Raw genomic sequence first — 8910 nt, 5'->3', positions numbered from 1 at the left:
AAACAGTGGAAACAGTGTCAGACTTTATTTTGGGGCTCAAAATCACTGCAGATGGTGACTGCAGCCATGAAACTTAAAAGACGCTTACTCCTTGGAAGGAAATTTATGACCAACCTAGATAGCATATTCAAAAGCAGAGACATTACTTTGCCAACAAAGTCCATCTAGTCAAGGCTATGGTTTTTCCGTGGTCATGTATGGATGTGAGAGTTGGACTGTGAAGAAGGCTGAGCACCGAGAATTGATGCTTTTGAACTGTGGTGTTGGAGAAGACTCTTGACAGTCTCTTGGACTGCAAGGAGATCCAACCAGTCCATTCTAAAGGAGATCAGTCCTGGGTGTTCTTTGGAAGAACCGATGCTAAAGCTGAAACTCTAGTACTTTGGCCGCCTCATGGGAAGAGTTGACTCATTGGAAAAGACTCTGATGCTGGGAGGGATTGGGGGCAGGAGGAGAAGGGGAGACAGAGGATGAGATGGTTGGATGGCATCACTGACTCGATGGACGTGAGTCTGAGTAAACTCCGGGACTTGGTGATGGACAGGGAGGCCTGGTGTGCTGCGATTCATGGGGTCACAAAGAGTTGGACACGACTGAGTGACTGAACTGACCTGAACTGAATGTCTGTTGAGGTCGTCTTTCCTTTTTCTGCCTTGGCCTGAACTATGCCTTACAGGGCCTGCCCTGGCTGCACGTGTCACTGTCATGTTGCAGGGCAGTTCACGGAGGATAGGGAGCGCCTGGGTCACTTTTGCCCCGTGTCTCTTCCAACCCAGATCTACACCTTTTTCTCAAAACAGACTTCAACACAACTTGCATGAATCTTTTTCTTTTTTGTCTTTTGTTTAGTCTTTACTTAGATAGCTTTGAGGCTCTGCAGAGTGACTAGACCTTGGAGCTCAGTGTGGCTGGAGGTTGCCCCAAAGCACCCGGTGCTGTCCTGCTGGGCTCACTGTGCACTTCCGTTAGCCCACCTGCCCCATGACAGTGGCAACTGCCCTCGGGCTCGACTTGACCCACAGCCGGGTGCTCTCACAAACACGGGCTCACGTATGCTCACATGGTGTATGCCATGGAGCCACAGGGCTGGGAGCGATCCCTGCTATCCTGGAGTCAGACAATGAATAAAGCTCCAAGACAGGTTTAGAGTTAAAATTGTCAGAGGATTTTAGAATTTAATTTTAGAATTAAGCACTGCTGCAGAAGAGAGGGCAGTCCACCGCTCATAAACACACAGGAGACCACATCAGATCTCAGGACTGTGCCTGCTGTGATCAACCCTGTCTCCTGCCTGTGCATCCCTGGAGCCCCTGGTCACACGTGGCTTTGTTCTTCAGGTCTGGACAGCGGCGATGCTGTGTGCTGCTCACCAGCTGCTGCTGCTCCTGGACCGCACGGGGGGAGGTGTCCAGGAGCCATGCCACATGCTGGCCCACACCTCACAAACCTGGTGGCCACAGATTTGTTTCAGGTGGGTCCAACCCTGCTCCACAGGTAGGTCTAGGGCCAGCCCTCCCTGGGGCAAAACCTTCCCCTGTGGCTTGAGCCCAGAGGAGAGGGGCCCCTAGCTTCAAGGGCTGATCAGTGGCCAGAGCTCGCTCTATCATCCTGCAGGACACACAGTCAGGGCAGATCACAGCACAGCACTGGGGAATCAAGGCCAGAGACGCCCAGAAGACTCACGTTTCTCTTTCATTAGAGCTAAAGACTTCTGACTTTCTGATTCGTGTTTCCTTTGAGGGGCTTCAGGTTAACCTGTCCTTATGGTGGAAAAGTGGGATTTGGGTTTCTATTTCAGTTCTGAGTCCCAGTGGTTGGAGGGATGGAAGATACTGGAGCCTCAGGACACACAAAAGGAAACCAGAGCTGGAGGAATGGGCCCCCACCTGTTGGCCAGGGAAAAGGGGTCGTCAGGGCTGAGGCCCCTCTGTGAGGTCTCCTGTGATTCCTCGGGCTGGCTGCTGCCACCGTCCTGCCCTGGCCATCAACTCACAACCTTTCTTCATCTCGCTCTCCTCCTAGAACTCATCCATCCGACATCTGATGCACTTTCCCTGCCAGGTTTTATTTTGGGACACTCCTTTGACCAGTTTCCTTAGGGGAGCCTGGAAAGCACACCTTTACCCCCAGGGCGAGGGCATGATGAACCTGTAAGTTGCTGAGCCACCCTGCAGAAGGCACAAATGGCACAGGTGTGGAAGGGTTTCCAGAGACAGGGAGGCCTTAGGATGAATGTCTAAAAAAATCCACCGTGATCCACCAGGATATATTGGGATCACGATACATTGGAGTGTCAAGATCACAGGGAAGAAATGTGGAGCTTGGCAACCTATTGCAAAAGTAGCAAGTTCCTCCTCCTCCTTCAAACACAAACGACCAGAATCAGGGCAACAACTAGCCTGGCCCCTTTTTGCCATTTCCACCCTGTCTCTCCTGTTTCCTCCAGCAGTGGCTTTGAAGCCAAGCCTGGGGGCAGGGAGCAGCAATGGCTTTAATTAGTGAGTAATTCTGTTACCTCCTGCACCACATTCCTGGCCCTCGCGGTTTAACCTGGGCAATGAGCTTCCTTGTCTCATTTGCCTGCAGCTTAGATTGGAGACCACGTACATGGTTTAATAGCTTATTTCTTAGCGCTTTTCCTAATTATATGCTAAGTCGCTTCAGTCATGTCCAACTCTGTGTGACCACATAGATGGCAGCCCACCAGGCTCCGCCGTCCCTGGGATTCTCCAGGCAAGAATACTGGAGTGGATTGCCATTCCTTCTACAATGCATGAAAGAGAAAAGTGAAAGTGAAGTCATTCAGTCGTGTCCGACTCTTAGCGACCCCATGGACTGCAGCCTACCAGGCTCCTCTGTCTATGGATTTTCCAGGCAAGAGTACTGGAGTGGGGTGCCATTGCCTTCTCCTTCCTAATTATAAGACTGTTGCAAAAGGGGAAACATCTTCTACGACCCACAAATCCTGTTTTCCCCAAGCCATTGATATAAATGACTTTTAAACTTCGATTCCTGAGAGAATGGCATTTAAATTGACAGAGAATTCCTGCATCGTCTGGGTCTGAGTATGTGAGTACATTTTAGCCCAAATGTCCTGAGAGTCCAACATCCACAGTCTTGCTTTCCAAAAAGGAGCAGAATGTGCAGCTTTAACCAAGGGCCGTGCATGGGGTGGCTGGCACAAGGCACGTTTCCTCACACCCAGGCAGGCCCCATCCCTCCACAGGGAAGCATGTCACTCTGCCCCATTACTCAGCCTGTTCGAAAGGCCTGGATGTGAAGAGATTGTGTTTTAGAGTGTGACCTCCATCCACCAGGCCAATTACCCAGCCCACTCCCAAGTCATCACTATGGTGGCCTCCTTTCTACTGTGGCAAAGACGAGCCGGGGTACTGAAGACTGTGCTTCTAGAAGCTGGAGTGTTCCGAGGACTTGCTCCTACAATTTCTCTTTCTGCAGAATCAGGAAAGAATGAAAAGGAGTTGCCACCAAATCCCAAGAAGCAAAGTCCACCAAAAGAGCGCACACCAGCCACTGCCTCTGCTGAGGGGTTTGAGAAAGCACCTTTAAGAATCTCCAGCATCATGATTATGGCACATACACCTTCTTAGCCCCTTCATGGATCCCAGCCCTGTCGTAATGAAGGGGCTTGTGTAACTCAGTGAAGCTGTGAGTCATGCCACATGGGGTCACCCAAGAGAGATGGGATATAGTGAAGGGTTCTGACAAAATTGATCCAATGCAGTAGGAAATGGAAACTCCTCCCAGTATTTTTGCCATGAGAACCCCATGAACAGTATGCAGAGGCTTAAAGATATGATACCAGATGAGAGCCCCACCCCACCACACCCCTAGATCAGAAGGTGTCGAATATGATACTGGGCCAGAGCAGGACGAGCAGAGTGCAATTACTAAAATCTCCAGAAAGAATGAAGAGACTGGGCCAAAGTGGAAACGACGCTCAATCACTTCGTGAGCCACTCGGGCAGCCATAACCTGGGCACATACCCCGGGCCTTTCCCTACAACCACACACAGCCCCCAGGGGGCAGTGGTGACTGAATTGATACTCCAAGTTTCTGGACATAAATCAGGTCCCAGCAGAAAGTGAACCAGAAGCCCGGGTCATCTGGAAGCTGACCCCCATCCCCACCTGGGGACCCCCTTGTCTTTCTCCTGGTCCTGCCCCTGCCCATTCTTGCCCTCCTTTCTCCTCTCCCTGGTGTGCAAGCGGGGCAGAGGGGCAGGATCACGGGGCTACCAGTGTTATCCTAACTAGACACTCCTGTGAGAAAATCAGCCCTGAGCTTCTGAGGGGGGCAGGGGCAGCTTGTGAGTTATCCTGGATGATCTGGAGGGGTCTCTGACGGGGACTCAACCTGAAGGCCATGTGGCTGGCCCCCAGCTCCTCCCCAGGCTCACCCTAGAGTATGGCAGGAAAGCTTGTTCCAACCTGGAGCTCATCCACACCAAGAGGGGCTCTCTAAGGAAATTAACACAAAATCACCAGTACAGTCCTGGAACAGAAGCAAATGCTTATTTGGAATGAGAAAAGAAATCACACATTTTATAAAGCATCCAAAATATCCAGGAAGTAACAATATTTTAAGATTAACTGACACTACAGACCACTCTTTTTTTTTTTTTGGCTGCATAATTTCACTGTCTCTTCTTTGGTGGCCTCTTCAGATGACCACAAAAGAGCACACAGAAATGTCATTCTTATGAAAGCACAAGCCAGGCTGGAACAAGATGTTTATGAGGGACCAGGATGGGCTTGGCCTGCTGGGGGTGTGAAACAAGTGCCTTGGTGCCCTACAAACACAGGAATTTCAGAAAATTCTAGTTTTCAAAGTCTCACACAGAAAGAAAGATGGGCGGCAGGCGTTGGGGGTGGTGGTGGAGTTGGTGCAGGTATAATTGTGTCTGACTGCATCGTGGAGAGCACTCCCGGAAGTGAAATGTGTGTTGACCAGCATGGGCGAGTACCACGGCCTCTGCCAACAATCTCACATCTTATACACCTCAGCTGACGCTGCCAGGCACCGAAGGACACGGGTCCCTTTCGTCCACCCCTTGAACCACACATCTCACAGCTTCCTGTCATGAAGCCAGAGAGTCCGCCCAGAGCAAGGGGCGTGTAGGGAAGAAATCTGTACCTGGAGGCCAGAATGACTGCAAATGTAGTGGTTTAAAACAACAGCAATTAATTTTTTCACAAATCTGGAGGCCAGAAGTTCAAAACCAGCGTAGGGTCAGTGCTTCCTGGAGGCTCCGAGGGAGAACCTGCCCCAGGCTTCTTCCAGCTCCTGGTGGTGCTGGCGATGCGTGCTTCCTGGGCTTGTGGCCACGTCTCCACACTCTCTGCCCCGTCATCACATGGCCTTCTCCCAGTATCCAAAATCGTCTCTCCTTGTAAGGACATCAGTCATATCGGGATTAAGACCAGACAGGATGGTTTCGTCTTGACTACATCTGCAAAGACCCTGACTCCAAATAAGGTTCCATTCACAGGTCCGGGTGGATATGGATTTGGGGGAGTACCATTTACCCTTGGGCTTCCCCGGTGCCTCAGCAGTAAAGAAACCTCCTGCAACGCAGGAGCTGTAGGAGACGTGAGTTCGATCCCTGGGTCAGGAAAATCCCCTAGAGGAGAGCATGGCAACCCGCTCCAGTATTCTTGCCTGGAGAATCCCCAGGACAGAAACCTGGTGGGCTATGGTCCATGGGGTCACAAAGAGTCAGACACGACTGAAGTGACTAAGCACATACGTTTTCAACCTCAGCTCACGATTCCTCTCCAGATAGATAGCAAAACCTTCATCGATCTTAGAGACACTGGCACACCTATCAGTAGACCTATCATATCAACTAAATGTGTCATCAGGTCAATTAGCTCTTAACCAGGCCTCAGAGATGCCCTGGGCAGACTGAGGCCGCCTGACACGCAAGCAGACTGGAGGGAGACAGGGGTCCGGATCACTGCGCTTACACATCTTCACCAAGTTTTATCTCATACGCGATGCCCCAGGCCTTGGGAGCCTCTGAGGCCTGATTGTCAGAACCACATAGTAAAACCGCCTCGGCCCACTGGATAGGATGTTTCCAGGAGACGGTGTCCACCCTGTGTTCCAGCTCAAACCCCCTACACACAACTTCTAGACACCGAGAGTGGGTGATTATTCCTATACAGCAGGTGTGATGGGCCCAGATCCTTGCAGGGCAGCACAGATCCCAGGTCAAAGACCCACCTCAGCCCCACACCCTGAAGCTTCCCCGAGAGTCTCTCGACCATCAGAGCTGAGACCACCCCAAGCCTCTACCCCACAGTGGAACTTTCCAGCCCTACCTCATACCACGTTGCTGTGGGGTCAGCTCTGGGCTCTACAAGGAAGGCACACCCAATTTTTGGTCAGTGGGTGCTCAGGCTGAAGAACACGCTTGGCAGTGCCCTACAGATGCCTGACTGATGTAACCACGTTAAGATCCAAAGACCCATGGACACCCCAGACTCAGTCCTGCTTAAGAGGAGATTTACCATCCTCTTTTATCCACCCTGGGCCAAGAGGAAGACAGAGGAGGGGACTCAGCCTCCAGGCTACAGTCCTCCAAACAAGGAGGGGATGCCAGCCCCAGTGGGCCCAGAACGCCTGGGGAGAACCTGGCTGCTGTGGGAGCCTCGGCCCTGGGAGAGCTGCCACGCTTCCAGCCCCTCAACCCAGGGTCCCACAACTACAGACTGAGGCCCACGTGGTCACCATTGTCCTGGCCTCCCTACAACAGCCCAGGCTGGGAAGGACTGACCTCTCCACAACAGCCCCGGTGGCCATTAACAATGAATGAGGCCTTGGGCCTGAAGAGGAACAATGGTGAGTGGCCGAGAGACTGAGACATGGGACCCACTGCACCATCAGGAGAAAGGGACACAGATACCTATAAGTGGGAGGGAAGTTCTCTGTCAGATGGATTTTTCCCCATCTGAGCCTCCAGGGAAGCCACAGAGTGACCCTTGAACATGCCTTTGCATCTGGCTGACCCTCTCCAGTGTTTGGGGTTCCCAGCCACATCCCATGGCCACACAGACCAACTGGGTTTAACCCATTCATTTCCCTGGAATGTAGCAATTTGTTTTTCTTTCATAAAGTCTATGTGGGCAGTTAGCAGCTGAAACCAGACATATCAAAATGTCCATCTCCCCATCATGGCTGAACGCCACCTATTCTTGCAAAGGGTTCTGGTTTCAGACCACCTGCCCTCCCAGTTCATGCTGAGCGTGCCCATCTCCCCATGTAGGAAGAGAGTGGCTGTGGGGTCACGCCCCTTGTCTCACTGGTGCCTCAGGCAGGCAGGGTCACTGCAGGCTGGGTGGGGGGTGGCAAGTGAGGGGGCAGAAGGGACTGGGCGCCTGTCAGCACTGTCACTGAGAGTTGTTTGCCATCGATGGCTCCCTGCTCCCACCACTGGCAGAAAGCTCAGTCTTGTCACTTCAGCAAGAGTCAGGCCGTGACCTCTGCCAGCAGCCCAGTGTGCCCCTGGACGTGGCCCTGTTGGTGCTCCCCGCCCTGCTGCCTAGAGACATGTGGAAGTCGGGGTGCCTGTGGAGTTGGGGCCACAGGCTCCCCTGCTGGAAGGTTCCCAGGGAGGGAAGGCAGCAGCACGCCTCTGCTCAGATTCCCGCTGACTCGCGCCTGCTGCCTCCCCAGTGCGCAGGCGGGGGAGGCACACCTTCCACCCTGGCTTTCAGGTCTCCGCGGGTCCCCCTGCCACCACCTGCAGAACGGATGCTGCCCTGTGAGCCAGGCTGGGGTTCCCCTGGTTCCCGTGAGGCACAGAGAGGGCCTGAGCCCTGTGACCTGGGCCCAGCTCCCCGCCCCTGCCTACCAGGCCACCGACGGGGACTTAGGATTCATGCTTCTGGGGTGCATGGATTAAGGAAATCTCTGATCCTAAAGGCCTGAGGGACGCTGATCTGGTGAAACCTCCCACTCTGGCCCCACCTGAGAAACGGAGACGGGGCCCCATGAATTTGGAATCCATTAGCCACAGACCTTCGCTTAAATACTCCAAACACCAAAGACGTAAACCTGGGGTGCTCCTGGTAGACTTTCTTTTTTACTCTCACCACCCTGTAAAAAGAGCATCTCCTTCAAAACACACATTCCAGGAAGCTAATAGAAAAGGCTGAGGATTAAACATTCTGGGCAAACCATAGCAATGCGGCCTCAGTGACTGGCGGCCTGCCCTCATGGAGACCGGGCTCGTCACTGGCTGTCATCTGAGTGAATGGCTGAGGCGCTTGATGAATAACACGTGTTTTCAGTTTAAAATCATTTCTAAGGTTTATTTCAGTTCATTTGTTTTGAAGTCAGAGAAAACCCCAACTCGTATGGAGAATGAGCTGGGAGGTTCAGACATTCGACACAGGCACAGGTCACACTCACTCAGCTTGCGCTCCGTGACGGTCCTGCCCACAGGCTGTAGACGGGCCTGCACTGGAGAAACCGCAGGACGTATGTGGGCAGCTCTCGTCGCCGCCACGGACCCCGCTGTGGACACGGTGCGGGATGCCATGAGGGGACATCCTGAAGGGAATCACGAGGGGACCCAAAGAGGAGACACTACGAAGGGATAATCATGAGAGGATGCCACAAGGAGACACCATGAGGGAAACATCATGAGGGGATGTCATGAGAGGACATCATGAGGGCAGCTGTGAAGGCAACATCATGAGGAGCCGCCATGGGGAAACCGCTGGGTACACTATGAGGGGAACAGGATCTGGGACGCCACGAGGGGATAATAAGGAGGAGACCCCGCGAGGAAAGAAACATCATCCGGGGAAGCCAGGAGAGAACAACCTGAGGCGATGCCATGAGGAGAATATCAAAGGGAACAGCCATGTGGGGAACTT

The sequence above is a fragment of the Bison bison genome, unplaced genomic scaffold (assembly GCF_000754665.1).
Source record: "Bison bison bison isolate TAMUID 2011002044 unplaced genomic scaffold, Bison_UMD1.0 scf7180017864371, whole genome shotgun sequence".
NCBI lineage: Eukaryota > Metazoa > Chordata > Mammalia > Artiodactyla > Bovidae > Bison > Bison bison.
Note: the sequence above shows the minus strand (reverse complement) of the source record.